Here is a 17,343-nt window from a genome sequence, read left to right on the forward strand (position 1 = left end):
TCGAAACTGTGCAATCCTCCTGTCTCAGCCTCCCAAGTGCGGGGATTACAAGTGTGGGCCACCACGCCTGGCTTGGCCTTAGTCTTTGAAGAACATGAAGGCTTGGTATTGGGCAGACTTGGGGAGAAGAACCTGCCTCACCCTGCTCTGCACGTGCTAATCCAAAGTAGGGGCTTGAGGGCACAGGTTTCCAAGTCCCTCCATTCCTTCAGGAACTCTGGGCACACCACAGCCTCGCAGCCCACCTACTGCTACGTGCCTGTTTTCCAAAGTTGGCAGGGGGCACCTGTCTGGCAGAAGGAGAACTCTGGAGAATCAGGTAGGAGAGTTACACAGAAAAGCACCAGTATGGTGACAAAACTTCAAAAGCCAGGCCTTCCTGGCGCAGTGGCACATGCCTCTAATCTTAGTACCTGGGAGGCTGAAACAGGAGGATCGCAGGTTTGAGGACAGCCTCAGCAAGTACTCTCAGCTACCTAGCTAGACCCTGTTTCCAAATATGAAATAAAATTGGGCTGGGAGTGTAGCTCAAAAGTAGAATGCCTCTGCATTCAATCCCCAGTGCCACTAAAATACATGCATACATACATACATACATACATACATATAAAAAAGCTAGCCGGGCGTGGTGGCGCACGCTTGTAATCCCAGCAATCGGGAGGCTGAGACAGGAGGATTGCAGTTTGTGGGCAACCTCAGCTACTTAGTGAGGCCCTTTGCAACTCAGTGAGACCCTGTTTCAAAATAAAGAATAAAAAAATAGGGCTGGGGGGGTATGTCTCGGAGGTAGAATGCCCCTGGTTCCATCCCATATCAAAAAAAAAAAAAAAGTTTTAAAAAATATAAAAAAGCTAGTTTTCCAAACAAGACCTTTGGGAAGAGAGCCTTAAGGTGACCAGTCCTTAGTAACAAAGGGCTAAGGCTCAGGCGGGAGCAGGGCTCTTGCTAGCGGAGGCCGTCCCGGTGCTCCGTGCGGCTAAGGAGGCCCAGTAAGGCTTCTGTGACACAGAGGGCCTGATGTGCGAGCACTTCCCCTGCCGGCTGGTAAGCCAGGGCGGCCCCCACCCTCACGGCGCCCTCGGGCGGGTAACCTCCGAGACAAATGTATAAATCGAGAAACTCTCTGCTGATTGTCCTCCCGAGGACTCGAAGGCTCTCGCCAGCACATTCTGTCTTCATTCACACGAACCAAGTAGATAATAAGCTCTCAGCCCTCGACTGAGAGCTTTGTATGGAGAACTATTTTTACCTCATCTACCACAGTGTTCCCAGTACCTACAATGGCGCCCAAGTTCCAGATTATAATAAGAGCTCACTTTTGTCTCTTTTGGCAGTCCTGGGCTCAAATGCAGGGCCTTGCACGCGCTAGGCAAGCCCTCTATCACTCGCTGTACAACCAGCTCCTAGCTATTTGTTAACTGAATCAATGAGTCATTAGAAAAAGAAAAAAAAGAGGAGACTGGCACCTTGGCACACACCTCTAATCCCAATACCTGGGAGGCTGAGACAGGAGGATGGCAGGATGGAGGCCAATCTCAGCAACTTAACGAGACTCTGTTTCAAAATAAAAAGTAAGCTGGGTGTGGTGGTCCATGCCTGTGACCCCTGTACTTGAGAGGTTGAGACAGGAGGATCACAGGTTCAAGAACAGACTCAGCAGGTAGTGAGACTCTCATCAACCTAGTGAGATTCTTTTTCCAAATAAGAAATAAAATTGGAGCTGGGCGTGGTGGTGCACACCTGCAATCCCAGTACTTGGGAGGCTGAGACAGAGGATCTGGGTTTGTGGCCAGCCTTGGCTAATTAGTGAGGCCCTCTGCAACTTAGTAAAACCCTGTTTCAAAGTAAAAAATGAAAAATCAGGCTGGGGGTGTAGGTCAGAGGTAAAATGCCCTTGGGTTCCATCCCCAGCACCAAAAAAAAAAAAAAAAAAAAAAACTGGGCTGGTGGTATAGCTCAAAGGTAGAATGCTTCTCCGGGTTCAATCCCCAGTACCACCATAAATAAGTAAGTAAATAAATATTAAATAGGGCTGGGGGTGTGGCTCAGAGGTAGAATAACCCTGGTACCAAAAAATCCCCAGTACCACAAAATAAAGGATGCTTCGGGTGTATAGCTCAGTGGTAGAATGCTCCTGGGTTCAATCTCCAGTAACACACACACACACACACACACACACACACACACACACACACACACAGGAGGGAAGGGAAGGCTGAAACAGGAGGAAGATCGAAAGATCAAGGGCAGCCTGGGAGGACAGTGAGACTCAGCGACCTAGCGGCTGGGAGGGAGACCGCCCCTGGGTTCAATCCCTCCAGTAGTTAGGGCAGGAAGGGAGATGAAGGGACGAGGGCCACCACTGCACAGGATCTCTGCCCTTGGTTTACATGAAACAAGCCTCAGAACCAGCGGAGGAAGCCGCCCTCAGCCCTCGGGGCCCTGAGTGGTCCTCGTCACGTCACGAGGTACGGTGCACACGCCTGCCCGCAAAGCGCATCCCAACAACAGAGCCGTGAAAAGTGGAGACCGACCCGTGATCTGCACTCCTTCAGAAACCCCGGAAGGAAAGAAGCAACATTTTGGTCCAGCTGTGCCCACCAGAGAAGGACCCCTCCCTCTGGGACTGCTGCTTTCTCCTTTGTAACAAGGCTTCATGGAGGACCAGGCCATAATAGGTCTTTAATAACTGAGTATAACAGCAGTTGGTGCCCAGTTCTCTTTCATAAAAGAAGTTCAAAAGCACTTAGGCTCAAACTAGGATGCCCCCTGGGAATAGGAAGGTACAAGTATCATTATCCCACTTACAGTCTGAGAAAGTGAGGCACAGGCGGTTAATGGGCCTGCCCCAGGCCAGACGGGACAGGCGGCGGGCCTGTGACTGCGGCCCCTGCAGCCGTCGTGAGCCCCCGCCCAGGCCGCGCAGGTTTGTTCTCCTTCCTTCTGGAGTTTCTGTGAGAAACAGTATGCAACCTCTGCCTGGGAGCCTGCGGCCTGGGCCCAAGTGCTGCCTCTGCTGCCGGGGAGCTCACCCCGAATGGAGTGACTTAACCTGCCCAGATGCCAAACAGTAACAATGGCACGAATCTCAGAGCACGCTGAGACTCAATGAGACAGTGCTCTTGAAACGCCTTACCGCTCATCTTCTCGTTTCTTAAATGAGCCCACATCATCTCATAATAAGAAAACTGGTCACATGGGCAAAATGTGTGTCCACTGTGTTTCGTTTTCCAGACCACACGTGACACGTGACCAACCGCGCTCCAAATTCTGCCAATGAAATGTGACTCACAGAACACAAGTCCCATTTGACTCCCACCCACTCCTGTCGGCCGAGCTCAGGGCGGCGAGCACTCTAACTGACGGGGCGGGCATGCCTGAGGGGGCGTCCAGAAAGCAAGCACTAGGCCAGAGAAGAAAAGACAGGGGTGCCGGCAAGCTGAGCCCCAGTCTGAAATGCCCTTTCTCTGACTGTGCCCTTTCTGCTGAGCTTCCAAAGAGAGCCATGCTTTCTAGAAACCCCACATTCCTATCAAGAGACCAGGAGGTGCTCAGAGGTGACACGGTGGGCTGGCCCTCCAATGGGAGCCAGGCGGTATTAGCAGGAGACTGAAGGAGAAGGGAGGAAGAGAGCTGCCTGTTCAATCTTTTATGGGGGGGGTACTGGGGACTAAACTGAGGGGCACTCTACCACTCAGCTATACCCCCAGCTGTATTTTATTTTTTATCTGAAGACAGGGTCTCATTAAGTGACCAAGGGTTTAAGTTGCTGAGTCTGGCTTTGAACCTGTGACCTCCTGTCAGCCTCCCAAGTACTGGGCTTACGCCACCATACCCGGTTGTTCAACTTTGACTGAACTCTCAGCCAGAGTCGGGCAAGGTGGTGCACACCTGTAATCCCGGTACTTGGGAGGCTGAGACAGGGGGATTGCATGTCCGAGGCCAACCTCCACAACTTAGCAAGGCCATCAGCAACTTAGTGAGGCCTTGTTTCAAAATGAAAAATAAAACAGGGCTGGGGGTGTAGCTCAGAGGCAGCATGCCCTTGGGTTCAAACCCCAGCACCACACACACACACACACACACACACACACACACACACACACTATACATATATGATGGTGCAGCCAGGATGTACCTATGAAGCACAGGAGCCAAACTCCACGGTTGCTGAAGACCCTGCGAGGACGCGAAGCTCTGGGTCGGGGTGGAGCCCAAGGAAGCGCTAGAGCAGTTGCCTTGGGGCACAAGACCCTGGGCCGGATCCCAGCGCTGCAAAAGCATCCTTGATGAGACAGACCAGAGAACGGGGGACATCCACTCTGAAGGACAGCGTGCCGAGGGCTGGCCACCTTCATTTCCTGCGCTTCAGAGACATCAGCGCTGGGTGTGGCGGCGCTCCCAGTACTTGGGAGGCTGAGACGGGACTGTAGGCTCCAGACCGGCCTCAGCGATTTAGTGAGACTTGTAGCCACCGAGTAAGATCCTGTTTCCAAACCAAAAATTTAAAAAGGGCTGGATGTAAGCTCAGAGGTGGAAAAGGAAAGAGTTTGCTGGTGACTTACGGACTGCTCAGGGGAGGCGTAGTCCCTTGGTCAACTTAGCCGATGACTGCCAGGTCCTCTGAGGACCCAAGCGAGAGAAACGAGGACCTGAAGGGAGCGAGTCAGCCCCGCTGGCCACGGCTGCCGTCCGCCGCAGGCCTTCCCCAGGCAAGGGCATCCCACTCCGCTCTTCCTTCTTCTGTCCTACCCTTTCTCCTAGTATGGATTCAAATCTTCTCTAAGATTCCCAGAAAAAAAATTTCTAGGTAATGATTTCCCGCTGTTGAGAACTTAAAAGTAAAATCCACACTTCTATTTTTTTTTTTATTTTTGGTGGTACTGGGGTTCCTGGAAGCCCTTCTTCCTCCGGGCTACACTCCCAGACCTATTTTATATTTTTGAAACAGGGTCTCTTACGCCAGCACGGCTGGCTTCGAACCTGCGCGATCCTCCTGTCTCCGCCTCCCAAACGTGGGGATTACAAGCGTGCGCCACCAAGCCTGGCAAAATCCACACTTCTTAGCATGGCCAGGGACTGGGGACCCGTCGGCTCCCCGCTCCCACACTCCAGGCCGATGCGCTGATTGCTTTCGCTGTCCTTCTGCCCACGGCTGTGCCTGTGGGTCATCATCCAGGCCTGCACTCAGAAGTCGCCCTCCGCGGGGCGTGGTGCGCACACTCGTAATCCCAGCATTCGGGAGGCTGAGACAGGAGGATCACGGTTCACAAACAGCCTCAGCTACTTAGTGAGGTCCTCTGCAACTCAGTGAGACCCTGTTTCAAAATAAAGAATAAAAAATAGGGCTGGGGTGTCGCTCAGAGGTAGAATGCCCCTGGGTTCCATCCCCAGTACTACAAAAAAAAAAAAGTCACCCTTAGTTTGGCGTGTTGGAACATGTGTGTAATCCCAGTATCTGGGAGTCTGGGAGGCTGAGACAGGAGGAGTGCAGGTTCACAGTCAGCCTCTGCAACTTAGTAAGGCACTCCACAATTCAGTGAGATCCTATCTCAAAAAAAAAAAAAAAATAGGGCTGGGGGTATAGTTCAGAGAAAGAATGGCCCTGGAATTAAATAAAAATAAATAAATAAACAAACAAACAAATAAATAAATGTCACACCTCAGCCAGGTGTGTCTCAAAAATAAAAAAGAGCCAGACATGGTGGCACACACTTGTAATCCCAGCATTCGGGAGGCTGAGGCTGGAGGATCACTGTTCGTGGACAGCCTTAGCTACTTAGCGAGGCCCTCTGCAACTCAGTGAGACCCTGTTCCAAAATAAAGAATAAAAAATAGGGCTGGGGGTGTAGCTCAGGGGTCAAATGCCCCTGGGTTCCACCCCCAGTACTGCAAATAAATAAATAAATAAATAAATAAATAAATGAATGAATAAGGCCAGGGATATGGTTCAGAGGGAGAGCACTGCTAGGTTCAATCCTTCGCATCCCCCAAAAAAGCCACCCCTCAGAAGTAGCTAAAAGTTGCCAGGTGCAGGGCACAGGCCTGCAACCTCAGCAACAACTGAACAACTAGGGAGGCGGAGGCAGGAGGATGGATCGCAGGTTTGAAGCCAGTCTGGGCAATGTAGCAAGACTCTGGCTCAAAACAAAAAATACAAAGGGGAGAAGTGTAGTTCAGTGGTGGAGTGCCCCTGGGTTCAATCCCCGGTACCACAAAGAAAAGAGAAAGAAAAAGAAAGTTACGCCCAGAACGCTCACGCAGCCAGCCGCGCCCGCCTCGCTGGCTCGCTGGCTCATGGGTCTCTCCCCAGCACCCGAGCTCTTTGTTCACTTGTTATCTGTTTGCTGACTATCCCCACTAGGAGATGGAGTGCAGCTCGGTAATCAGGACTTGCTTAGCCTGCATGAGATTCCGAATTCAATCCCCAGCAACACACACACACACACACACACACACACACACACACACACAATTCCTGCTAGCCATGATGGTACAGCCCTGTAATACCAGTACTTGGGAGGCTGAGAGAGGAGGATCACAGATTTGTGGCCAGCCTCAAGAATTTAGCAAGGTCTCTCAGCAATTTAGTGAGACCCTATATCAAAATAAAATAGGGCTGGGTGTGGCTTGGAGGTGGAATGCCTCTGGGTTCAACCTCCAGTACCAAAATAACATAAAATAAACTTCCTTAGACCATGGTTTCTGGCTACCTTGCTCTTGGCTCCAACCCTAACCCCTACAGCAAGGACTGGTACATAGTCAGTGTTGTCAGTCAATTAAACAAATATTTACCGAGTACCTACTAAGTTTAGGCACTGGATTATAATGACAGATAGAAAAAGACAAAAATTTCTGCTGTCAAGGAGCTTAAATTCTGGTGGGAGGCAAGAAACTAATAAATAAGTAAGGGCAAAATAACAGGTAATACTAGCCGGGCGCAGCAGCACATGCCTGTAACCCAGCAACCGAGGAAGCCGAGGCAGGAGGATTACACTTTCGAGGCCAGCCCGGCCAACTTAGCAAGACTCTGTCTCAAAATAAATGAAAAGAAATGGGGCTGCGCATCAGAGGTAAAGCACTCCTGGGTTCACTCCTCAGTCCCACAACCAAAAAGAAACCAACACCTCAGCTACGCACACGCTAGATGCGAGATGCTATTCTGAGCATCTGGTAGTTAATATTTCATTTAACCCCTCAACCACCGCATGGAGGAAGTGTCCTCACTTTCCCGATACAGACACGCGGGGACGAGTGATTAAATTACGTGCCGAAGATCACGTAGCGCGTGACGGCAGAACCAAGAACGAAACCCCGAGAGTCTCGGCACAAAGTCCATGCTCCGGCGGAGAGCTACACCTCATATTTGCTGAGTGTCGAATAACGACTTAGTCAGCACCCCCAGCAGCTGTTCCCTGGGGGCAGGGCCGAAGGAGAGACCATCTAGGAAGGCTTGCTGGGTGCAGTGAGCTCCATGGGGCGGGCCGCTGGGGTCCCACTCTGTTGCACCTGGAGAGGATTCTGCAAGGAAGCAGGTCTGATGAGAGGCGAGAGACGGCGTCAGGACACCCAGATTCTAGTTTTAGACGCTGGGAGACACGCAGACCGGTCAACTAGTATCTGTTGACTTTGCGCCACGCCGGGCACCCATCTAGTCATTCTAAGGGAATAAGATGAAGCCAGTGGACATCCTGGCTCAGGGCTTACAGTCACGCATATACACACGGGACTGAAATAAGGGCAGCATAAGGAAACATACTCACTGCCCCGGGCCAGGGAGTTGCACAACCACAAAGAGGCTAGCCTACAAAACCCCCAAGGTCCTCTCATTCTGACCGCACACGCCTGGGGCAGCAGAGTTATGAGATCAAATACGGAGCAGCGTATTTCAGATCACGTTTTATTTTGGCCAGGCACAGTGGCACAACGCCTGTGATCCCACTAGTTAGGAGCCTGAGACAGGAGGATGGCAGGTTTAGGAGCGCAGCGACAACTCCAGCCTCAGCAACTTAGTGAGGCCCTGTTTCAAAATAAAATATTGTTGGGGTTATAGCTTGGAAGTAGGACACCCCTAGATTCAATCTCTAGTCACACACACACACACAAATGTATTTTTTAATTTTATCTTGTTCACAGTACTGGAGATGGAACCCAGGAGCATTCTCCTTCCAAGCTACACCCCCAAGCCTATTTTTTATTCTTTATTTTGAAACAGAGTCTTACTGAGTTGCGAGGGGTCTCACTAAGTAGCTGAGGCTGTCCGCGAACCACGATCCTCCTGTCTCAGTCTCCCGAATGCTGTCATTACAAGTGTGCGCCACCACGCCCGGCTTACAAATGTATTTTAGTTAATAGCACAAGTTCATGGCCACCCAGGTGTTTTCCCACCTACCATGAGAACAGTCCCAGTTTCTTTTTTCTTTTCTTTTTCCAGGGCTTTGAACATGCTAAGCACATGCTCTCCCACTGAGCTCCATTGAGCCACATCATGTGCCCCTCTGGTTTCTTTGTGCAAAATCTTACTAGAGGCAGAGGAAGAACGCTCCTACTTAAATGATGCAGCCTCACTAAGTAGCCGAGGCTGTCCACGAACCTGCGATCCTCCCGTCTCCGCCTCCCAAGTACTGGGATTACAAGTGTGCACCCCATAACCTGTTCTAGCTGGTTGTTTTATTTTGTTGTTGTTTTGCACTGGGGGTGGAACCCAAGGGCTTTTCTACCTCCAGGCTACACTCCCAGACCTATTTTATATTTTATTTGGAAACAGGGTCTCTAAAGCCAGCGCGGCTGGCTTCGAACTTGTGTGATCCTCCTGTCTCCACCTCCCAAGCGCAGGGATTACAAGGGTGCGTCACCACGCCCGGCTTCTAGCTGGTTTTTAAGCCCACAAACCCTGTTCCCTGGAAGAGAGGCTGGCCTGTTCTGTGAGTGTGTTTTTTTAAAGTGGAGACTGGGCCAGGCGTGGTGGTGCACGCTTGTAATCCCCGCGCTTGGGAGGCGGAGACAGGAGGATCGCACAGGTTCGAAGCCAGCCTCAGCTACTTAGTGAGGCTCTCAGCAACTTAGTGAGACCCTGTTTCCAAATAAAATATAAAATGGGTCTGGGAGAATAGCCTGGAAATAGAAAGCCTCTGGTTCCACCCCCAGTACCACCAAAATAATAAATAAATAAAAATAAATAAAGTGGAGACTGCTCTGACTTAAACCATGAGGTCCACCAGACTGGAAGTTCAAGGACAAGTGTCCTACTTCACTCCTGGTTGGTTCCTAGAGTCCAGCACAATACCTGACTCACAGCGGATCCTGAACAAAATTTTCTTTTCTTTCTTTTTTTGTAGTACTGGAGATTGAAACCAGAGGCATTCTATCTCTGAGTTCCACCCCCAATCTGACTTTTTATACTTTTATGGAAACAGGATCTCACTAAGTTGCTGAGAATCTCACTACTGGCTGAGGCTGCCCTCAAACCTGCGATCCTCCTATCTCAGCCTTCAAGTTCCGGGGTTACAGCCACATACCACCACTCCCAACTTCCCCGAAACTTTGCTGTCCAGCTTCCAGCCTTCCCCAGGGAAATTGACTGACCCCATCTTTTCTCTTCAAATGCCACCACCTCAGTCCCTCAAGCCACCATCACCTCTTTTCTTTTTTTTTTTTTTGTGGATCTGGGGATGGAACCCAGGGGCATTCTACCTCTCTGAGGTTTCCCCCCTGCTTTATTTTTTATTCTTCATTTTGAAACAGGGTCTCACTGAGTTGCAGAGGGCCTCACTGAGTAGCTGAGGCTGTCCGCGAACCGCGATCCTCCGGTCTCAGCCTCCCGAATGCTGGGGTTACAAGCGTGTGCCACCACGCCCGGCTCACCATCATCCCTTGCTGGGCAGCTGCAGTAGTCAGTTAACCGGTATCCCCGCCCCTACCATTGCTCCTTCTAACCCAGATCTATACAGCAGCCAAAACAATCTTTAAAAACTTAACATAAGATCTCAATACCTCTCTGCTTAAAACAGTCCTAGCTTCTAACTGTTCTTGGGATAAAATCCAAACTGTTTATTAGAACCTACAAAATCTTTTTTTTCTTTTGTGCTAGTGAAACAGTTTTGTCAGCTTACTTGTTTACTCACTTTTTATCTGCCTTCCTTCCTCCTTAGAATGTCCTCTCTATGTTGGGCGTGGTGGCGCATACCTGTAATCCCATACTTGGGAGGCTGGGACAGGAGGATCTCAGGTTCGAGGACAGCCTCAGTCAACAGTAAACAGTGAAATTCTCATCAACCTAGTGAGACCTGGTTTCAAAATAAAAATAAAATAAGGCAAAGGTGCAGCTTAGAGGTAGACTGACCCTGGGTTCAATCCCCAGCACAAAAAAAAATGGAAAAAAAGAAAAGAAAATAGCTGTCACTTCCAGGAGGCAGGGCTGTCTTCATTGCTGAAGCTCCAGTACGTGCAGCGGTGCCTGGCACACAGTCAGCGTCACTACCAGATGAATAAATCCCCATCCCACGGAAGCAACTTGAATTCACAAGGGTCACTACCTCCACCAGGAAGCCATGAACAGCCACCACCTTCGTTTATGATTCAAAGTCCTGTTTTAAATCTCAGGCAGTGTTGGCATCCCTGGACACTGTGATGACACAAGAGGTCAGTTATCACTTCGGTCCTGAGCCAGGAACCAGAGCCCAGCGGTTGTAGCAGGTTGCTAAGAGCCAAGGCACTTGGACAGAACCTCAAGAGCAACTCTTAACTTGCCTCCAGGTCCCTTGCCTACACAGGTGCCCATGCCTCAGTTTACCACGTGGCTGGCAAGGCACGCTTCCTATGATCTGCGAGTGACAGGAGACAAAATAATTAACAGCTACAGCTGCAAGCCACTCGTCCCATTATTCATACAACTCTGGATTTGTGGCCAACAGGAGCCCCTGGGCCTTCCCATGGCCTAACCTGACAGCAGGTACTGCCCAGACAAGTTCAGCACGCCTGAGAGGGAGAGAGGGCCACAGGGCCTAAACACGCTAGGTGTCCGGGTCTCAGGATCGCGTGGCCGGGTTCCCTTGGAAGGGGAAGGTGTTTGGGGTGGGAGGGGCGAAAAGGTGCGAAGCGCGGTTTCCGGTCCCAAGTGGTTGATTCTGCAGGTTCGAGTACCCGAGTCCTGCACGCAGGTGAGACATGCGCGTCCAATGTGGGTCTTCCAGGGGTGGGGGATCAGAAGCCAACAAACAGTTCGAACGAGAGAGAGAGGAGACAGGAGAGAGAGGAAGGAAGGGCGGCGGGCGGCCAGGCGCTGGCAGCATTTGGTTGGGGGACGTGGAGCGTCAGGATGCTGTGAGTGGGGTGCAGGTGCGGGGAGAAGCCGGGGCACCGAGGCCCAGAGGGCTGACAGGCGATGACAAGCACGCGGGCACAGCGGGGTGGGGGCGCGGCGGACACCTGTGGAGGCGACCCCCGGCAGGAGAGGGAGGCGGGAGGTGGTCCCGGCCGGAGGCAGCGACGCCGGCGGGGCAGGAAACCGAGGCCCGGAGGCCGCGCCGCCGGGGCCCAGCCGGCGGGTCCGAGCGGGGTCGGGGGCGCCCTTCGCGGCCCCTCCCCGGGAGACAAAGGGCCGGCGCCCCCAAGCCCCGGCGCGGCGCGGCCGGCCTCGCGCTTACCTGGGCCGCCCGACCCGGCCGGCCGGCGGGGCTGCGGGTCCGAGGGCGGCCGCGGCGGCCTGTTCCGGGGCGCGCTCAGCCCTAGCAGCCGCGGCGGCGGCGGCGGCAGCAGCGGGAGCGGCCGCCTCAGCCTCCGCCTCCCGCTCCGTGAGTCACCGCGCCGGGGAGGGAGGGCGGCGCCAGGCCGCCGGGGGAGGGACCGATGGAGGGGGCGGCATCGGGCTCCGCGCGGGCGGCGGGGCGCGCTACGGCAACGCCCCGCGGCGAGGCAGGCGGCGGAAGGCCGGGCGAGGGGCGTGGCCCGCGGAGGGGCGTGGCCTCGCCGCGCATTGGTTCACTCCGCGGGCGAGGCGGGGCTGTGGGCGGGACCTGCGGGACGAATGGGAACGCGCATTGGCCTCCGCGCTGTGTGGGGGCGTGGCCTTATCCGGGGGCGTGGCCACACGGTGGGCGGGCGGAGCAAGGTCGCGGGTAATGGCCGAGTGCGCGCTGATAGCGAAGGGGCGGAGCGGGCCGGGGAGGCGGGACGGAGGCTCCGAGAGGCGGAGGCGGCTTGAGGGAGGAGCCGAGGTCAGGATGCCGCCGGCGCTGCGGCAGAGCGGCTCTGCGGGTCCCGAAGTGCTCCAGGAGCACACGGTGGTTCCGGAACGCCGCGATCCTGGAAAGGTAATGGCCTCTCCCACGCGCCGGTCTGTGTTTAAAACCCGGAGAAGCCAGACGGGGCGGAATGATCGAAGAGGACAGTTTACCCAGAACCCCAGAAAACACTGAAATAGACGAGGTTACAGACCATTTAGAGGCGTGGTCTTCCGGCATCTAGGCTGAGTACTTTGCTACCTTAGCAGTTAGGCCCACTCTTAAATGGGGACCTAATCCGAAGCAGAAGGAGCCTCGGAAGCCTAGGAATGGGCTTCAGTGGGTCGATTAAATTCACAATATCGAGGGTACTGGTTGGGCATTTGTCGGGGTTGAGGCCAAGGGTCCATGATTAAAAGCCTAGGTCTATCTCGAAAAAGTAAAGAAGCAACACATTTTAAGCAAAATAGGGATCGTTTTACCACCTATCTTCCATTTAAAAGTCGTAGCATTTTCAACATTTAGACTTAGCATTTACAGCCAGGTGTGGTGGCACACGTTTGTAATCCCAGTACTTGGGAGACTGAGATAGGATAGCAGGTTTACAGCCAACCTCATCTGCTCAGTGAGGCCTCTGTAACTTAGTGAGACCCAGTTTCAAAATAAAGAATAAAAAATAGGGCTGGGATGGGCATGGTGGCGCATGTTTGTAATCCTAGTTCTTGGGAGGCTGGGACAGGTGATCGCAGGTTTGAGGCCAGTCTCCACTACTTAGTGGGGCCCTCTGCAACTTAGTGAAACCCTGCTTCAAAATTAAGAATAAAATATTGGGATGGGTGTATAGCTCGGAGGTAGAATGCCCCAGTACCACACACACACACACACACACACACACACACACACTGCTGAAGCTGGCCAGGAACCTGCAATCCTCCTGTCTCAGCCTCCCAAATACTGTGATTAAAGCCAGGTGTGGTGGTACAAACTTGTAATCCCAGCATTTGTGTACCTTTGAGCTATACTCCCAGCTTTTTTTTTTTTTTTTTTTTTTTTTTTTTGGTGGTACTGGGGTTCCTGGAAGCCCTTCTACCTCTGGGCTACACTCCCAGACCTATTTTTTATACTTTTTTATTTGGAAACAGGGTTTCCTAAGCCAGTGCGCGCGGCTGGCTTCGAATCTGCGCGATCCTCCTGTCTGCCTCCCAAGCGCGGGGATTACAAGCGTGCGCCACCACGCCCGGCCCCAGCTTTTTAATTACTATTTTGAAACAGGATCTCGTGTGTGTGTGTTATTGGGGATGGATATCAGGGGCATTCTACCTCTGAGCTAAATCCCCAGCCCTATTTTTTTAGCTTTTTTTTTTTTTTATGATACTGGAAGTGGAACCCAGGGGCTTTTCTACCTCTGGGCTATACCCAGACCCATTTTATATATTTTATATATTATATTTGGAAACAGGGTCTGACTAAGTTGCTGAGAGCCTCACTAAGTAGCTGAGGCTGCTTCGAACCTATGCGATCCTACTGTTTCAGCCTCCCAAGCGCTGGGATTACAAGCGTGCGCCACCATGCCTGGTTGCCAGCCGTATTTTTTATTCTTTTTTATGAAACAGGGTCTCACTGAGATGCAGAGTTTCACTAAGTAGCTGAGGTTGTCCGTAAACCCCAATCCCCATGTCAGCCTCCCAAGTACTGGGATCACATGTATAGGCCACTACACCCAGCTTTTAAATTATATATAGCTAAGAGGTAGAATGCCCCTGGGTTCCATCCCCATTTCCACAAAAATAAATAATGTTTCCACTTTCTACCTTCTCCACTCACTAGATTGATAAGAGTCTCACTACTTCCTGAGGCTGTCCTCGAACCTGTGATCTTCCTGTCTCAGAATCCCAAGTGCTGGGCTCAGGATTAGAGAAACGCCAGCTTCCCAGGTTGTTTCTTTGATATGAGGTTCTCACTGTATAGCACAAAATAGGCCTCTAACTCCTGGAACGCAAGCAGTCCTCCTGCCTTAACCTTCCAGTAGATGGGACCATAGGTATGTGCAGTGTACCTGGCCCATATATTTCTCTTTCTCTTTCTGTCTTTTTGGCACTGAGGATTGAAACCAGGGGAATTCTACCTCTGAGCTACCCCCCAGCCCAATTTTTTCTCTTATTTGGAAACAGGATCTCATTAAGTTGCAGAGAGCCTTGCTAAGTTGCCAAGGCTGACTTCTAACCCATGATCCTCCTGTCTCAGCCTCCCAAGTACTGGGATGACAAGCGTGTAGTGCCATGTCTGACTCTCTCCCTCTTTCTTTCTTTCTTTCTTTTTTTTTTTAAAGCAGTGCTGGAAATCAAATCCAGGGCCTTATACATGCTAGGCAAGAATTCTTCCTCTGAACTTATACCAACACCACCCCAACCTTTTTTATGTCTTGTATTGTTTTGTTTTGAAACAGGGTCTCGTTTTTTGCTGAGCATCCTCGACTCTGCGATCCTCCTGTCTCAGCCCCCCGGGTGCTGGGATTACAGGTGTGCACCAGCACGCCTGGCTTCCCGTTTGTACCTGGTCGGGCTCTGAGTCCTCAGAGGACAAACCGTGATCCGGAGGCCAACGGCACAGTGCGGAGCGCAGTCACGGGCCACGCGCCCCGGCTGTGCCTTGGCAAATGTTCCTCGTCTAATTTTACTTTGGAGTTAATGAGGAATTATTAAACGCAACGATGAAGGCGTTTTGTAGATCAGTGGATATACATACTTTATGTCCTGAGCAGGATATGTGCAGCTGTGAACACCTGGCTGTCTGCCAGCCCGCCCCCAGAGTGGGTCTGTGAAGCTTTTGACGAGTGGATTCTCTCCCCATCACAGAACTCAGCTTTATGTGCTGAGCACAGTATAAAGAAATAATGATACCTTTCTGTGCTGAGTGTTGTGTGTGTGTGTGTGTGTGTGTGTGTGTGTGTGTGTTACTGGGGTGGAACCCAGAGGCTTTCTACCTCTGGGCTATACTCCCAGACCCATTTTATATTTTATTAGGAAACAGGGTCTCACTAAATTGCTGAGAGCCTAAGTAGCTGAGGCTGGCTTCGAACCTGTGCGATCCTCCTGTCTCAGCCTCCCAAGCGCGGAGATTACAAGCGTGCGCCACCACGCCTGGCTCTGGCTGAGTGTTTTGATAGACCCACATAACTTGGAAGTGCGTGCACGCGCACACACACACACACACACACACACACTTTTTTTTTCAAACAGGGTCTCACTAAATTGCTGAGGGTCCTGTTGAGTAGCCGAGGCTGGCCTAGAACGTGTACTGGGATTACAGACAGGCAGCACTGTGCCTGGCTACCCACGCCTATTTCACTAGGGTTTTTCTGAAACCCTTTGCTATTTGTAAGACTGAGGTTTAACTCTGCTACGGTGTGACTGACACATTCAGCATTCTGGTCCAATAGCTGTTGCTCAATCTAAATAAATTTTGCAGCCAAGCATGGTGGCATATGCTTGGAATCCCAGCATTCGGGAGGCTGAGACAGGAGAGTTGAAGGTTCGCAGACAGCCTCGCCTTCTTAGTGAGGCCCTCTGCAACTTAATGAGACCCTGTTTCAAAATGAAGAATAAAAGCCAGGCCCAATGGTGGGCACGCTTGGAATCCCAGCATTCGGGAGGCTGAGACGGGAGGATCACAGTTCACGGACAGCCTCAGCTACTTAGTGAGGCCCTTTGCAATTCAGTGAGACCCGGTTTCAAAATAAAGAATAAAAAATAGAGCTGAAGGTGTAGCTCAGAGGTTGAATGCCCCTGGGTTCCATCCTCAGTGCCTCAAAATAATAATTTAAAAAAATCATAAAATAAAAGTAAAAAATAAAAAAATAGGGCTGGGGTGTAGCTTGGAGGTAAGATGCCCTGGGTTCAATCCCCAGTACCACACACACACAAAAAAAAAAAAAAAAAAAATGCCCCTGGGTTCAATTCTCAGTAACACACACACACACACACACACACACACACACACACACACAGTGGTTTTATTTCTCCACACCCCTCTATCTCACTTTCTTCTTCATTACCATTCTTGCAGGAAATTACTTCCCATCAGCAATACTTGCCCCCAGCTGGTGAAGCAGAGGGGCCCTTTTTCATAGTTAATAAACACTAAAGACTGAGGGCGGCACATCTGCACCCGGTGCCAGCTAACGAGCAGCCGTGTGGAGAGCGTGTGCGATGGGGACGGAGGCCCGGTGTGGAGGCCCAGGGATGCAAGCGCCCGCTCCTCACCCACAGGAGTGATGATTGATTATTTAAGCATGACACCTGAGAGCCAACACAGGCGGCTTTAAAAAAAAGGAAGCTACACATCAGGATCCTCTGTTGAAATCTCTTTAATTAGCACGAGCTATGGGTCCAGGGGAAATATACCAAGATACTTACTAGCAGGAATTTTTCTTTTCTAATACTTTTTTTTTTTTTTTTTTTTTTTGCAGTACTGGAGATGAACACTTGGGCATTCTACCTGTGAGCTACACCCCCAGTCCCACTCTTATTTTTGAGACAGGATATCACCACGTTACAGAGGGCCTCACTAAATAGCAGAGACTGGCTGCGAACCTGGGATCCTCCTGTCTCAGCCTCCCGAGTACTGGGATTACAAGTGTACACCACCACACCCGGCCTTCTATTACTTGTTTTATTTATATATTTTGGTGTGTGTGTGTGATACTGGGGGTGGAACCCAGGGGCTTTTCTACCTCTGGGCTATACTCCCAGACCTATTTTTTTTAATACTTTATTTGGAAACAGGGTCTCACTAAGTTGCTGAAAGCCTCACTAAGTAGCTGAGGCTGGGTTTGAACCTGTGTGATCCTCCTGTCTCAGCCTCCCAAGCGCTGGGATTACAAGCATGTGCCACTGCTCCCAGCTCCCAGCCCCCAGCCCTATTTTTATTCTTTATTTATTTGGTGGTACTGGGAGTAGAACCCAGGGGCTTTTTATACTCCCAGACCTATTTTTATACTTTATTTGGAAACAGTGTCTCACTAAATTGCTGAGAGCCTCACTAAGTAGTGGAAGCTGGCTTCTAACCTTTGTGATTCCTCCTGTCTCAGCCTCCCAAGCGCTGGGATTACAAGCGTACACCA

Source organism: Muscardinus avellanarius, assembly GCF_963383645.1.
Source record: "Muscardinus avellanarius genome assembly, chromosome: 3".
NCBI lineage: Eukaryota > Metazoa > Chordata > Mammalia > Rodentia > Gliridae > Muscardinus > Muscardinus avellanarius.